Source organism: Colobus angolensis, unplaced genomic scaffold (assembly GCF_000951035.1).
Source record: "Colobus angolensis palliatus isolate OR3802 unplaced genomic scaffold, Cang.pa_1.0 Scaffold53, whole genome shotgun sequence".
Classification (NCBI taxonomy): domain Eukaryota; kingdom Metazoa; phylum Chordata; class Mammalia; order Primates; family Cercopithecidae; genus Colobus; species Colobus angolensis.
In genome coordinates, this window is record NW_012118821.1 from 13,019,576 (window position 1) to 13,037,167 (window position 17,592).

The following is a 17,592-nucleotide window of genomic DNA, read 5'->3' on the forward strand; positions in this document are numbered from 1 at the left end:
ATGACTGAAAATTTTACAACAATAGAAATTTGAGAACTGTAGAAAAATTTCAAAAGGTATATGTAACATATACACAGGGGATGGAAAAAGATAATCCATACTAATACTAATCAGAATAATACTGGACTAGAGAAATTAGCTTAGGACAAAGGTGACTTCAGAACAAGAAAAAATGTTCAGAGATCGGGGCATTACATGATATGTGGTTCACTTCTTCAGTAAAGCATAGCAATAGTAAACGTGGACATACCTAACAACAGAGCATCAAGTTATACAAATCAACACTCAACAGGACTGAAAAGATAGAGAGACGAATCTACTACTACAGCTGGAAAATTCAACACCTCCCCTTCAGTAATCAGGAGATACGGCAGGCAGAAAATCAATAAGGACATAGTTGAACAGAACCATCAGCTTGCTCTAATTGCTGTTTATAAAATACTCCATGCAGCAATAGTAGAATACACATTGTCCCACTCACGGAACATTAACCAAGATGGCAACATGCTGGACTGTAAAACACACCTAAAAATGTCAGAGAATACACAGCATATAAAGTATGTTCCCAGATTACACTGTAATTGACTGCAAATCAGTAGCAGAACAATGGATGGAAAGAAAAAACCCAAATATTTAGAGATTAAACAGTACACACTTAAATACACATGAGTCAAAGAACTTTCAAGAGAAATTTTAAAATATTTTGAGCTAGATAAAATTGAAAATACAACTTATCAAAATTTGAGGGATGTAGTGAAAGCAGTACTTAACAGGGAAATTTATGGCATTAAGTGCACATCATAAAAAAGGAAAGATATAAAATTAACAATCTAAGCTTCTACCTCAGGAAGAAGAAAGGCCAGAATGATCATCTGGACATGGATTAGGAGTGGAGAAACCAGTGTACACCCATGTGGACCTCAACATAGATTCCATAAAGAAATATTTATAGAAATACGTATGTACATGTGTAGATTCCTGCTCTGTCACTCACTAGGGCAATGACATCCCAATTTCAAAGATAATATGAAATACCCAGATCTTTGCTTCAATTGCTAATCTCCAGTAAAAGGAACCAGGGCTCACCAGAGAAACTGTGGATTCTAGGAGTAGAACAGGAAACAGACAAGGTAAGCTGGGGGCACTTTGTAGTGCTAGAAAATTAATAACTGCTGAAAAAATAAAAATGAACAGCCACATTGCCGGGGCATGTCAGGGCCACAGGAACCAAAGGAAAGATCTGGCCTGCAACTGAAACTGGAATGATTAAACAATAATGACAACAAAAAGCAGCATTGGTTCATAATCCAATTTATAAAATAAATATCTATGAGTTTATAGTGATATGAATGAATGGGTAAATATGTAAATATTTAACAGACAAATCTCCCTTGCAGAGGAATTCCAAATAAGGTGGCAGGCTCCATGCTCTTAAAGGAGGATAGTGTAACTCCCGCTGCATAAGTGAAGGCCATGCATAGTGAATTTGCTCCAGTGAGTCTGGAAAGTGGGACAAGGGAGTAACTTTCCTGTGGAGAAACCTGGCAGAGGCCACAACCGCGAGGTGAGGCGGGTGCTACAGTGATGAGTCATTGACCAAAGATGCCTTGACAGAGTGTAATAAAAATAGCACTTTACTTCTATGGTCTTCTTCCCCAAATTCCATAATCCCAATCGGATCATCAGAAAAACCCCAACTGAGAGAAATTCTACAGCATACCTGACCATTACTCTTCAAAACTATCCCAATCATTGAAAACAAGGAAAATCTGAGAAACTGCCAGCGGATAGGGGTCTAGGGAGATGTGACAACTGCATACACAGTGGCATCCCGGATGGGGTCCTGGAACAGAAAAATAACATCAGGTTAGCAACTAAGGAATCCCAAATAGGCTATGGACATTATTAGTCAATGATTATTATGACGCAAACATATGATCATTATGTCAAGCTAGGGAACACATCTCCCATCTTGTCAAATAATTTATTGAGCATATTTATCAATTGTTGTTAAGTCTGTCTGATAGCCTTGTTTGATTTTTGATCTCCTGATGTTTGATTTTTATTGAAATTAAATGTCCTGATTGTGCGGAGTCAGTGCAGTCTCTGTGTATGCTTGGTGACATCTGAGTGAATGTCACACGCTTGTGTAAATGATAGCAGAGATAATGGGGGCTCCAGATGATACCATCTTTCCCCAAAGTGGAGCCATTTGACACTGGCTGGTGGCCCAGCTAGAGGCAGATGACGCCTGCTCACCAAGGACGGAGGTCACCCAGTTGTGTCTCAGCCTCTCTTTGAGGGAACCCTTCTTCTCACTCACCCATGCTTCTAGGGGTCACATTTGGAGCTCCAGCTTCAGCCCCTTGAGATTTAAAATCAGTTTCTGTTCCTCAGACTCGTCCCCTCTTCCCTCCAGGGCCAGCCTTCACTACATCCCTGGCCACATCAGCCCTCAGGGATTTGGTCTTTATGGGGAAAGATAGGAAGAGTATTTTAAGACATTTAAAGTAGAAAATATTTTTGGCCTTGGGGAAAAATGTTAAGGCTCTGAGAAAGAAAAATAGCCTTAGATTCCTGACGACACTGACTTCCCCAAAATGGCAAATGTTGCATGGAAAAGGAAAGAGATCTTCCCCATGAGCTGGCAGGACAGTCATGAGGGCAATGCCTTGGAGGCATGTGAAAATTGGGTAAATTCGGTGGCACACACTAGTGATTTGAACAACAGTTTATGGCTCTCTCCCCTCTCTCTTTATTTTTTCTTTACAGTTTTATTCCCTCTGGTTCATATTACCCTTTTTTCTAAAACTAATGTGATTTTTGAAACAACAGATGTGATAAACCAACATTAAATTACGTTCCCAAATTTAAAAAAAGGTTTAGGAGAAAGTAGTTTCATAATCAATGTTTGATAAGCACAATTATTTTTTAACATGTAAGACTTTACCAACTTAAATCTAGACAGTACATTAAAGTTTAAAAGTCCAGTTTGTAGGGGTGTATCAATAGTGAAATAATTTAAAAGCTTCTTTATTTCTGGCATAATATTCTATTTCTATTTTCACTTATAAAACATACTATACGTTTGTATGCAAAATGTAAGGTGCCAATACCTTTGTTGAGTTTTGAAAATATTTATTAATTAAGGAACATCAACATATAAAATTATCTTCCAAATAAACTTTATGTTGATCAATAACTTCTGGATCAAATTAACTTTAAGCAAACAAGAGAAATATGTACAGCTGTCACAGTGTAATAAAATAAAAAATGATCATTTCATCGATTTGAGTCAACTGGACATTTTCTGCATAGTTTATAATGTACAGAAGCTGGAAGATGCATGTCTGATACATTTCCTAGGAATAAATGTATCATCTCTGAAACTCTTATGGCTCCAATAAGGAACTCCTCATGGTTGCTTTGGAAATTCCACTTAAGATGAAGATAGTGTTTTCTTTCCTCCAATGTGATCAGCAGGGCTGGTAATCAATATATAATTACCAGGCTTCTCATGCCTGTTTCTAACAGATTAACACTTTTCTAGGAAATGCTAAGCAACTTGAATCTCACTCCTAGAACACAAGCCCCAGCCATATGGATAACAAACATTTATCCTGTTTATATGGGAAGTCATAGGAACATATGGTTTCCTAACCAGGACATCAAGGTCTTTGGAGGAATCTTGCAGCCTGTTCCTGGCAGCTTTCTCTCCCCTCCTTCCTAGGCCACCAGAGCTGGCATGGAGCCAGTGGGAAGGTGGCATTTCTGCTCAGCAAGCAACTAAGAGACGCCTGCCCTTGGCAACAGAAAGTTCTAACGAGAACCCAGGTTTTTAAACAGCTAGAGTCTCCGTGTTTCTTCTGATTATGGTAGAAAATAAAGCCAAAAAAAATAAGCCTTTATAAAAACAGCATGGGTGTTTTTGTGATAGATTGCTAAGGGGTAAAAAAGGCAACTACGTTAGAAATGTGAGCCTGGCAAGAGGGAAAAGCTAGCATTAAGGACCTGCCAAAATTCTAAATTCACTTTCTTTTCTATGCCAGAGTGAATTTAAAATAGATATATAAATGTCTGTTTCATTTATATTCTTTAGTGAAAGCCAAATACATAAGCAAAATAAAATTTAAAATACTACTATTGAATAAACAATTTGAATACCCCTATGAAGTAAGACATAATAGAAGCTTGGACCTTCCCTTAAAGTAAATGGAGGAGGCTGCAGAGAGAAGGCTGTCTCACCAAACTGCAGAAGAAAAGCATAGCCCTCCAGCAGGAAATGGAAGATAGTGATTTCAGGACATTTGTCAGCTAAAGTTTTCACAAAACAGCTTTATGTAGCCTTTTGAATAAATGCTGTGCACGGTTGTGTGGAGGAGATATTATTAGGAGGGGCTGAACTCTTAAAATGATGAAATTGAGTTTACTGTAAAGTTGTAGAGGTGAAGGAAATAAAAATAAGCTTCTATAAGTTATATGGGAAACAGAACTTCAAAATCAAGAGAAAGAGAAGTTTTAACTTCCTTACGTCTATTTGTTTAGGCTCTCTAGTGGAGGTTGGTATTAGCACACACTACATTAAACATCTTGCACAGAAAAAGTCAGCATATTCTCTGTCAGCCAATGGAAGAGAGTGGAGTAAACCAGTGATTACTTAACACACATGCTTTAAAAGAGCAAACTATTAGACGCAATGTGGAGTATATTTATGGTCTGTTACATTTTACGAAATGGTTTTATTTGGTTTATTTTTAAAATACTTGTCATTTTAGCAATCTTCTGATAAGATGGAAGATTGAAAAGCTCAGAACAAAACACATGGAATGATCAGCTTCTCTATGAGCAATGACACCCACTTTTCTGGTTTCTTTCTTTCTTTCCACTAATGAAATCATTACAGTTTTGTTAGGTCTAATTAAAGACCAAGAAGGCATTTGGACGGAAAAAAAGGTATCAAGTTTTGTGTATTTGTGATGTGTTTTCTACAGCCAGGACCAGACCCTTGAAACCAAACTTCAACAAAGAAGCATAATTTCATAATGAAGAAAAGAAAGAACCCAGTAAATACCTAATTCCAGACTTTCCTTTGTCATAAAGTCAGTGATCTTCATGCACACAATTTCACATACAAATTCCCATTTCTTATTTATAATCCCTTTCTATTTACTGAGGAGGTCATCTCTTGATGTGGTTGAAAATACGTTACTCTGGAACTATGATTTTTCTCATGATAAAAGTGAGATGCAGGACAAGTCAGCTATTATTATGGGATATATGCGGATGTGCTGGGATATATGCGGATGTGCTGGGATGGAGTCCTCCACAAAAAATCATGGGGGCAGAGCACGCTCTTAAGTCTCAGAGCTTCTTACCTGAGAATGTTGATTCTGAGTCACTCCAGTGGCTTCCAGGAGTTGCCAACTTTTAAAAACTTGTGTTCCACCCATTCCAAATCTGGTCTCCTCCTTTGCTGAGAAAGATGGAAGGCAGATGGCAGGCATGACGTGGGGGCTTCTGTAGGGGCTCCTGCTGTGGGGTAATCCTTGATAAAAGAAAAACGTCAGCCAAATTAAATTTAAAAGACTTTGAGCAATGAATGAATTGCGAACCAGACTGCCTTCTGAGCCAGAGTAGGTTCAGAGGTTCCAGCACAACCATTCAGTGGAAGAAGATTTATGGACATTGAAGGGAAAGTGACCTACAGAAAATGGAAGGGAGGGACAGAAACAGCTAGATTGGTTATAGCTCAGCATTTGCCTTATTTGGCTTATTTGAACACAGTTCGAACAGTTAACTACATTTGATTGGCTGAAACTCAGTGGCTGGCACAAGTGTAGGCTACGGTCTACGTACACCTCTCCTTGTTATGTTCATGATGTGCAGAAAAACCTTTAGGCTGACCTTAAAATCTGTAAGGAGGCAGCTTTAGGCTAAACTTGATTTAACACCCTCAAGATACCCGATTCTTTTGCAGATTTGAGTCAGGGTGGCTTCAGCCTAAGGAAGAGCTTGCTGGGCTCCTTGTAAGTGTGGGAGGTTGGAGGAGCCACTGCCTGGGGTGCACAGTGTGTAGCTGCCCTGCTGACTCTTCTTGGATACTGTTATGGGATTTGGGGGGGTGTTGTTTTTCTGGCTGGATAATCCACTCTGTGGCTGGTGGGGCCTTTGCCTGAGTTTTGCTCTGGCCTGCTGAGCTCTTTTCGCCCACTTGGCCTGGCAGGCTGCACTTGGCTCACACTACCAGCCTCGGTAGTTGAGAGGGCAATATTGCCCACCTGTGACTCTGGGTGGCATTTTCCCGCCAGCCAGTGCTGCAGGCCCCAAAGGCTGTGGTGTCAGGAGGGCCATGGCACAGGGGCTGTGTGGGGAGGTTCTGAACCACGGAACGTGGGCAGAAGTGGCGTAGCCAGTGCTAGGCCAGGACCTTTCCACTTTCTGCACCATCTCCCAGCCCTCTTCCTCCATAGAGACAGCCGTGGAAACCTCGGGAGGCTTGGCAGACCCAGACTGGATGTGTCCTGAGCCAGAAAAGGCATGACGCCACTGAGACCCTGGTCTGTCTCTATTTCCACAGCCAATATAAATTACCCTCAGCAAGACAACACCAGAGAGAAACGCTTCCACCACGCACAGAAATGGTTCCGGGGGCTAAAGATTGAGACAGTCCCCAGCCACTGTGCAGTTCTTCAGTACTTCAGGGCCCACAGAACAAAGGGGCTAATAGGAGGCCCAGGAGTTACTGCTGCCCCGAGGGAAGAGAGGATTGTCTCCCGTGCCCAGAGGCCCCATGGGAATGGTCCTAACTTGCCCTGTCCAGGATAAAAGCCAGGAGAGGCCCACACAAGCCCCAGGCAGGAGGGACCCCCAATGGAGCAGCCACTGAGGATGGAGAGTCCGAGAGCTGCAGGGCTGATGGGGGCCTAGGGGCAGCGCAGAGCTGTATGTGGGTTCCAGCTGCGGCCACAGGACCTGTGCCAGGCACAGAGGCAACAGAGGCTGAGCACGTTCCCCTCCCACGCACCTGAGCACACGTTCATTGCATCCGCTGTCTCCTGTTTTCCTTCTAACATTACAGGTAAATGGATGCCTTTTCATAACTTATATATTTAGATATTTCTGCTTATTATATTTCTGCTTATTATAACCTACCCGGTCTCAGGTATTCTAGTATATCAGCACAAAACAGATCATGACATCCTGTGTCTCAAAATGCAATTTAGGTTTTCCAAATTTCTGAAAATATTTAAATAGTTTTGCTTCATGTGCTCAGTTTTCCATATTTGCTGGTTTTTTATAGGAATATTTCTCCTGAATGTGGGCACCGCCATAAATCATTCTTTATCTAACTCAGTGAATTAGTGGATCCCTCCCAAGACCTCTATTTTGATTTGCTGTGTCCTACAAAGTTAGATAGTCCCAAGGCCAGCGTGTGTGTGTTCCTAGCCAGGGATTCACCTACTTATGGAAAGTAAGCTGTATTTCTTCCCAAGCCAATTTATATAGTTTTGCTTATCATTGTATCATTTAACTGAATTAAATACTAATATTCATAATTCCTGAGCAAGGACTAAATTGAATACTCTGGAAAGATTTGTAAATATTGGAGTACATTTTGATTAAAGGAAAAGCATAAATAAATAAATATGTAACTTAGAAATAGCCTACACTAAGATAATTTTTCAAGTGTCTTTAAAGTTATGTTCACTTTGGATTAGAAATCTCTGAGAAACATTTTAGGTGAAGTTTAAGTAGCAAAGACTATTCCTACCTCTAGTCATCAACCCATATCAAAGAACAGGAACAGCACCTTTATTTAAATATTGGCCAGTGAATAATTATTTGTATGGTATATATTTCTAATGTTCATTATATTGATATATCATTATTATTATTCTTTTCTGTAAGTGACGTATTGAATTCTGTTTCTAAACACTTTTTGGTATTCTGGAGAGAAGCGAGTATTAACAGGAAGGATTTGTTTAATCCCTTCATCTGTATAACAAGCAAAAATGACACTGGACTATGACTTCTTCTGGCCTCTAACATGGGCATTTCATCAGCTGCCATGATTTTGCCAAGTGACTATTCGGAAATAATGCCATCTATATTAGTCTGTTTTCACACTGCCATAAAGAACTACCACTACCAGAGACTAGGTAATTTATAAAGAGGTTTAACTGACCCAAAGTTCCACATGGCTGGGGAGATCTCAGAAAACACAATCATGGCAAAAAGTGAAGGGAAGCAAGGCATGTCTTACACGATGGCAGGAGTGGCAGGGGAAGTGCCACACTCTTAAACCATTGGATCTCGTGAGAATTCTCTCACTATTATGAGAACAGCATGGGGAAAATCCACCCCCATGATCCAATTACTTCCCACCAGGTCCATCTCCTGACACATGAGGATTACAATTCGACATGAAATTTGGGTGGGGACACAGAGCCAAACTATATCATTCCAACCCTGCACCCTCCTCCCAAATCGCATGTCCTTCTCACATTGCAAAATCAACCATGCCTTCCCAACAGTCCCCCAGAGTCTTAACTAATTCCAGCATGAACTCAAAATTCCAAGTCCAAAATCTCATCTGAGACCAGGCAATTCCCTTATGACTTTGAACCCATAAAATCAAAACCAAGTTAGTTACTTTCAAGATACAATGGGGGTGCATGCATTGAGTAAATGCTTCCATTCCAAATGGGATAAATTGGCCAGAATGAAGGGGCTACAGGCCCCCATGCAAGTCCATAATCCAGCAGGGCAGTCATTAAATCTTAAAGCTCCAAAATAGTCTCCTTTGATTCCATGTCTCACATTGAGGGCATGCTGATGCAAGAGGTTGGCTTCCAAGGCCTTGAGTAGCTCCACCTTATGGCTTTGCAGGATTCAGCCCCCACAGCTTCTCTCATGGGCTGGTATTGAGTACCTCCAGTGTTTACAGGTGCACAGTGCAAGCTGTCAGTGGATCTACCATTCTGGGGTCTGGAGGATGGTGGCCCTCTTTTCACAGCTCCACTAGGCAGGGACTCTTTGTGGGGGCTCCAAACTCACATTTCCCTTCTGCACTGACCTAGCAGAGCTTCTCCATGAGGGCCCCACCCCTGCAGAAAACCTTCTGCCTGGACATCCAGGTGTTTCCATTCATCCTCTCAAATCTAGGAGTAGGTTCCTAAACCTCAATTCTTGCTTTCTGCAAACCAGCAGGTCCTACACCATGTGGAAGATGCCAAGGCTTGGGCTTGCATCCTCTGAAGCCATGTCGCAAGTTGTACCTTGGCTCCTTTTAGTCATGGCTAGAGCTGGAGTGGCTGGGATGCAGGGCACCCCGTCCTGAGGCTGCAGAGAGCATCTGTGCCCTGGGCTTGGCCCACAAAAACACTTTTTCCTGCCAGGTCTCTGGGCTTGTGATGGAGGGACTGCTGTAAAGGTCTCCAACAGGTCCTGGAGACATTTCCCCCAATGTTTTGACTGTTAACTTTTGGTTTCTCATTACATATGCAAATTTCTGAAAGTGGCAGCTTGAAATTCACCCCAGAAAATGGGTTTTTCTTTTCCTACCACATAGTGATAGGCTGCAAATTTTTCAAATGCTCTGCTTCCCTTTTAAACATAAGCTCCAATTTTAGATGATCTCTTTGTGATGCACATGACTATATGCATTAGAAACATCCAAGTCACATCTTGAACACTTTGCTGCTTAGAAATCTCTTCTGCCAGATACCCTAAATCATCTCCCTCAAATTCAAAGTTCCACAAATCTCTAGGGCAGGGGCAAAATGTCACCAGTCTCTTTGCTAAAGCATAGCAAGAGTGACCTTTATTCCAGTTCTGCGTAAGTTCCTTATCTCCATCTGAGATCACCTCAGCCTGGACTTCATTGTCCATATCACTATGAGCATTTTGGTCAAAACCATTCAACAAGTCTCTAGGAAGTTCCAAACTTTCCCACATCTACCTGCCTTTTCCTGAGCCCTCCAAACTGTTGCAACCTCTCCCTGTAACCCAGTTTCCAAAGCTGCTTCAACATATTCGGGTATCTTTATAACAGTACCCCACTTCTGGTACCAATTTTCTGTATTAGTTTGTTTTCACCCTTTTATATAAAAAAACTACCTGAGACTGGATAATTTATAAAGAAAATAGGTTTAATTGATTCATAGTTCTGCATGGCTAGGGAGACCTCAGGAAACTTACAATCATGGTGGAAGGTAAAGGGGAAGCATGGTATGTCTTACTTATATGGCAGCAGAGAGAGAGAGAGAGTGAGGTGGGAAGTGTCACACTTTTAAACCATCAGAACTCATGAGAGCTCACGAGACCAGCATGGAGGAAATCCTCCCCCATGATCCCATCACCTCCTACCAGGTTCCTTCCCTGACATGTGGGGATTACAATTGACATGAGATTTGAGTGAGAACACAAAGGCAAACCATATCACCATCTAAAAAATAAGGAAGCAATACTGTGTTTTCCATTGTCATTACATCAACATGTGCAGAAAATATTTGTAAATAAACAGTGTTGGTCTCATGCACTAAAAAGAAGAGATAAAAAGAGGACCCCCTGAGAACAGCAGGATAAACACCTTCATCCTTAGAGGAGGCAATATTCCAGTCCTAATGGTTGGTCCTTATTAAGCATGTGCCATGTATCTGGCACAGAGCTGGGCATTTAAGGCATTTCATCCCAAATCCTTAAAACCACCCATTAGAAAAGTATTATTGTCCTCATTCTCACACAGGCAAGCTGAGGCTTTAGATAATCAAAACTAGTATTCTAAGGTCATTTCAAGTGAGAGAACTCATACTCGCATAAAATCTTCCCTGATCTAAGGTCCATTTTCTTCTTGATATTCCACATGCTTATAAAATTTGAGAGAGGAAAATGGAAAGAGAACCAAGTTCTGTCTGTGCCCAGTGGTACCCTTGGTGGTGTTGTGGGCCAACTTGTGTCCCCAAATTTATATGTCAGGGTCCAAACCCTGCATCTCAGAAGGCTACAGTGATTGGAGATGAGGCCTTTATAAGGAAAGTGAGTTAAATGAGTATATAAGGGTTGGCCTCGATCCTATGTGACTGGTGTCCTTATAAGAAGATCAGAACACAGACACACACAGGGGGCTGACCCTGTGAGGACATGGGGAGGAGACGTGTCTGCAAGCCGAGGAGAAAGGCCTCCGAAAGAACCAACTTGTCAATGTCTTAATAATATTAGACTGCTGGCCTCCAGAACTGTAAAGAAGTCAGTTTCTGCTGTTTAAGGTGCCCAGGCTATAGTGTCTCATGATGGTGGCCCAGGAAGTCACACAGTAGTGCAGAATGTCAGTCGGAGAACCACAGCAATTCCTACGGAAGGACCACTTCACGTGAAGATTAGCATAAACTTCCCTGAATGCCAACATCATTACAAGACACATCAGCCTAAACTCATCAACCTATGTCAAGATGTGAATTTGAACCGAAGAGAAATGTACACTGGGCAGGTTAAATCCTGCCAGCTTCATTCTGTGTGTGTGTGCAAATTTCTGAACACGAATTTTTATGTCAGAGAAACTGCCCTAACAATCAATGAACTCCAAAGGCCGATCTGCATATTAAAGGCTCAGGAATAATCCTCTGCTGATTTTGGCTTCTCATCTCAAACAGGCATTTCATACTTGTACCAATCATCCTGGGGACTTCTGTCTCTCTGTGATGCCAAGAGAACAGCAGGTACCCCTAAGTGAACACAGGGTAAACCACAGCCAGCAGGGTAGCCTGGGCCTATTAATTCAGTAAGAATGAGCTATAATTGCTTTAAGTGGAACTGGAAATGTCACTGCCATTTAACAACTGCATTTAAAATTACGCTTGAGTGAGCTATAGTGCATTACAAACAAGTAGGATGGTAAACCCCAGTAATCATTGCCCAGAGCCTAGGACACCCACAAGTCTTCCCTACCTGCCCTGAATTGTCAGAGAAAATAAAAGTGGCTGCCTTGAAGGTAGCCAGAGGCCCCGAGGTCATAGGAGAGCAGAGATTTGCCCCTGCTGGCTCTCTGAGAGGGTTGCCATAGAAACAGGAGGAAAGATGAGTCCAGCCTGTATAGGCTGGGCACAGCCAGACAGCCAGGCATAGAACAGACGTGGGCAGGAAGTTGCAAACCTTGCCTTCATGTCCCTAGTGTGAGCCATTTTCAGTGATCAGAAAAGTTGCTTTGGAGTCCTTGATGTTTCTAACCCATTGTATTAGTCCATTCTCACGCTGCTATAAAGAACTGTTCAAGCCGGGGTTATTTATAAAGAAAAGAGCTTTAATTGACTCACAGTTCCTCAGGGATGGGGAGGCCACAGGAAACTTACAATCATGGCAGAAGGGGAAGCAAACACGTCCTTCTTTACATGGCAGCAGCAAGGAGAAGTGCCCAGCAAAAGTGGGAAAAGCCCCTTATAAAAGCATCAGATCTCATGAGAACTCACTCTCAGGAGAACAGCATGAGGGTAACTGGCCCCATGATTAAATTACCATCTACGGGGTCCCTCCCATGACACATGGGGATTATGGGAGCTACAATTCGAGATTTGGGTAGGGACACAGACAAACCATTTCACTGATTAAGGAGGGTTAGAATAAAAATGCTATGAACAAACATCCTGGAATTTCTGGAGGCATTAATTCAGAGGTTGAAAGGCCATATTTGGGCAAAACCGTCAGATATTGCCTCCTCAGTGTGTTACTTTTGGAGAGAAATTATTATTTCCTAATAATTTCCTAATATACAAAAGAATTTTCTAATTAGAGGAAAAGGGAGGGATAGTATTTTTCTTTGGTAGGGAGGGAGACGTCAGGGAAGAATGCATCTGAATGCTGGTGAAAATCATACAAACTTTGGAATTGGCCAATTCAGACACCAAACCATGCTTCCAGCGCTCACGAGCTATGTCCTTTCAGGCAAAGGATGCTACTTCTGAGCCTCAGTTTCCTCATGTGAGTAGAATAACCTCTCCCACAGGGCAGCATAGAAGCATTTAGGGAATGTGTCCATCTCTGGATATCTGTTTCCCATGGTGGCCAAGTCAGCCCATCTAATGTCACTCTCCTGCAGGGGAAATCTATAGACAAAGAACAAATATAAAATTAACTCCCTAAAGGCAGTGAATGGGGATGAAAAGCATGGATTATGGAAGGGGAGTGTGATGTGTGGAAGAAACAAAGGGAAATAGGTTTTTATGGTTTTTAGCTTAGGGGTGAATCTGACGCCATGCAATGCAGAGTTGCCAAAACACTAACAGAAAACCCTTGGTCTTTCCCTCCTGAAGAAATTGGGAACATGCCTGCTAAAAATTGAGAAGGAAGGAGAGAATCAGAGGCAGAGAACCCCAAATTCTGTGTATAACTTCCGCCCAGAACTCAGTTGACATCTGAACCTTGAATGTGTGACGCAAACTCCACGAAACACAAGGATAAAAGAACCAAACTGAGAATTCAGCTGCGGTTCAACAGGCATAGTTTGCAGTTCGTCAAACCAACTTCATGGCCCCATCACACACACACACACACACACACACACAACTGGAAAACATAACAGAGCCTAGACTCTCCACGATATGACATTTGCAATGCCCAACAAGTCATGCTAAATGATCCACAATTGCAGAACCAGGGAAGTGTGGCCCACTCTAGCGAACAGACACACTCAGAATCAGAACAATCCCCTTACTGTGCTCAGAGGTGGAGCTTCCTGCCGTATCCCTGCTCAGTGATGGGAATTAGGGCCTGCCCCCACCGCCAGGATGAATCCAGCCTTGCCGCGATTTTACAGCTGCAGCGAAGGACAGTTCTGCGATCGTGGGAAGTCTAATGTTCAGTCTTCATCTAATAAAGGAAGAAAAAGAATGAGAGGAAAAAAATGAAGAAATCATGCTAAAATTTAACAATATAAATTCACACAATCAAGGAATTTATCAAACACAAGCAACATGAATACAAAGAAAACTAATTCTAGGCACATCGTAGTCAAACTGCTGAAACCAAGATAAAGACAATATTCTGAAAACAGAAAAATGACACAACATCCGTGGGAAAATGAGGATTAGAAACATCACTGCTTTTCTACAAGAAACTATGGCAGACAGAAGGCTATGGAATCTCTCTCATGTGCTGAAAGAAAAGAAAGAAAAACAGTATTCAACAACAATTCACAGCACAACTATCTTTTTAAATGAAGACAAAACAAGACCATTTTTCATATGAAGCCGATTCGTCCCCCACAGAACTGAACTGCATGGGATGCTAACTTTAGTCTGAGAGGAAATGATACCACCTGAGAATGTTCAGAAAGGAATGAGAGCTTTGGAAATGATAAATTAAGCATTGCTGTCAAATGCTTTATTGTAAACTGCATTGTATAAACTGACAGAGCAACCAGATTACACATTAAGGTCAAATTGGTACAGCCCAGAGGCACAGAGGGAGGAACCAGGAACCCCCACAGAAGCCACCGGGAGTCCTGGACCCAGAGGCACAAAGGGAGGAACCAGGAACCAGGAACCCGCATAGAAGCCCCCTGGGGTCCTGGACCCAATCCGTGAGGTCGGTATCCTGCAGGCTGTTGCTGAGCTTGGCAAGTTCAATAGGGATAAATGGAGAACACAGTGGTGGAGATCAGGGCACTTCCATGGCCTGAGTCGCATCCAAGACTCCGAAACTGAGGGCGTCCAGGGTCTGGCTCTCAGGGATCTCAGGGATCTATATTATTGACCATGATGTCTTCAGGAATGAAACCTCTGGGCTCACATAATTATTTGGGTGTGCTACAGTGTTTAAACCTTTCCTGAGATGCACCCTGCCATCCCCCAGGGTCCAACCCTCCTGGGCTTCCTGGCACTGTCTGAGCTGTCACCAGCCCAGGGGTCTGCACCTGGCACCCCGCTGGCATGGGGTTATGGAGGCCAGGTCCAGGGGATCCTGCCCATGTCGGCCTGGCTGTGGCTCCTCCCAATACCAGAGCAGACATTCCCGGTCACTTGCAGTGTCCCCTGGTCCTGGACCACTAACCTCCAAGCACTTGCTATTGCAGTAGAAGGACCAAATTAGTGACCCTGGAGCTAGGACCCTGACTACCACCGCCAAAACACAGACCATGCAACACTTGACTTCCACAACGTGGAAAACACAAGCCATGCTGAACTCGTGGCGGCACCCACCTGGCCCCAGTTCCAGGGGGACATCTGCACAGATACAGGTCCTCATGGCCCTGGGCACCTGGGACGGGGGCCCTGATTCCGCAGCCTCACTGTGGAGGACAATAGCGACCCTGGCCTGCAGGGTCTCTGCATGGTGTTGGGTGCAGTCCCAGGTAAAGCCAGCGAAGCCTCCGGTGCTCTGGGCTCCTCTTCCTGGGGAAGCAGGTCCTGACTCACTCTGGGTAGTGACTGAGGGCTCAAGGGCCCAGGTAATGGCCTGGACACTTCCTGACCGACTATCAATGCTAGGGACAGGGCCTGTGTTGTGTGCCCACCTGGGCGCTGGCCTTCCTCCCAACTGCACCAGTGGACACATGCGGGTCACGCAGCTGGTTCGCAGGACAGGTACAGGTGCCACACCTGGTGTGCAGGTGGGTGGAGGCCACACAGACCCTGGGCAGCTGCCAGCGCATGTCAGCTTGACCCTGAAGGTCGCGGAATGAGCATCACAATGTGAAGCAGAACGTCGAGGGCACCACCTGCTTCTGCACTGAATGAAGGAAGGGTCCCCAGGCAGAGATCCTGTGACCTGACCCTGAAGGGCTGCTCAGGAGCCGGCATGAAGATGGAAGAGTTGCTGACGGGAGGTGGTGAAGATACAGATGCTGCGGTCTCGAGGGAGCTGCTGTGAAGGTGCCTGTGGGATATCTGTGCCCCTCAGAGCTTCCCTGAAGAGGGGGCTCTTCCTAGACAGATGCCCCTCCCAAGGCTGCCTCTGGGTCACAGGACACAGACCTGGTCTTGGTGCCTCTCCTTTCCTCCACAACTCCTCATTGCTCCCACAGCAATGGGCAGCTCTCTCCTGTGGTCTCTCCACCTAAACAATCAGCTGCCTGCTGGCACTTGAGCAACACAAAGAGCAAGAGAGCTATCAAGTACTGGCTTTGATTTGTAGAATACATTACAGCTCACAAACATATTTTACCCATTAATAAAGCTCTTGAAAACCAATTGTATGTGGGTTAAATATAAGTGAATCAACTTGTGAAGCTATTTTAGAAATAAACAAAATTGGGCCAGGCGTGGTGGCTCACGCCTGTAATCCCAGCACTTTGGGAGGCCAAGACAGGCAGATCACCTGAGGTCAGGAGTTCGAGACCAGCCTGGCCAACATGGTGAAACCCCGTGTCAACTAAAAATACAAAAACAGCCCGAGCGTGTGGCACACACCCTGTAATCTCAGCTACTCGGGTGACTGAGGCACAAGAATTTGCTTGAACACCAAAGGCTGAGGTTGCAGTGAGCCGAGACCCTGCTATTGCACTCCAGCCTAGACAACAAGAGCAAAACACAAAAAAAAAAAAAAAAAAAAAAAAGGAAAGGAAAGGAAAGGGAAAGGAAAGCAAAGGAAGGGGAAGGGGAAGGGAAAAGGCAAGGCAAAGCAAGGAAATAAATAAAATTGAGTCTTCTTTATTCCGATCACGGATTCATTTAGTCCTTTCTGAAAGCACAAAATTCCAGGTAAATGGAATAGAGTCCACGTCAGCATTCACATACCAACATAGAGCGTAGGCCATGTTCTAGTGGCCACATTAAAATAGTAAAGAGAAAGAGATGAATTTTATTGATATATTTTATTTGGTCCAGTATGTCCAAAATATTAATTTCAACATGTAAGCAAAATAATACAATTGTTGATAATATATTTTACATTTTGGTACAAAGTCTTTGAAAGATGGTATATGTTTGAAATTAAAGCACGTCTCAGATTGGTGACATTTCACGAGCTTCACGTCTAAATGTCCGGCAGCCTACCGTTGTTCAGAACAGCGGGGCAGGAAAAATGTGGAAGATGAATGTCCTGGGACAGAGAGTGAAGCTGCTGAGGGGCAGAGTTTTAACAATTTTGGAAGCGTGGGTGCCAGGGCGCACATGTGAAAGATCTGGGAGGGGAGGCTGAGGGGAAGATGAGGAGAAAAAATCCCAGTGACCATAGATAGGCTGTGGTTAATATTAATAGCTAGAAGAGTCTGACCCAAAATTACAGAAATTACAAGAAAACAGACCCCACAAAAGAAAGGCAGGCACCAGACAGGACTGACGATGAAACTAACCCATGGAAATTAATAGAGTGATGCTTCACATAGTAACGAAATATCATCAGGGAGATACACAGTAACAGGCTGAACTGAAGAGGACAGATCTACTCACTGTAACTGAAAGGTCCTGTTGAAAATAGCTGAACAAGCACAGGGGAGTGAAAATGGACACAGATGAAAACTATCACACCACACCGGCTGGGCGCCGTGGCTCATGCCTGTAATCCCAGCACTTTGGGTGGCTGAGGCGGGTGAATTACTTGAGGTCAGGAGTTCAAAACTAGCCTGGCCAACATGGTGAAACCCCGTCTCTACTAAAAATA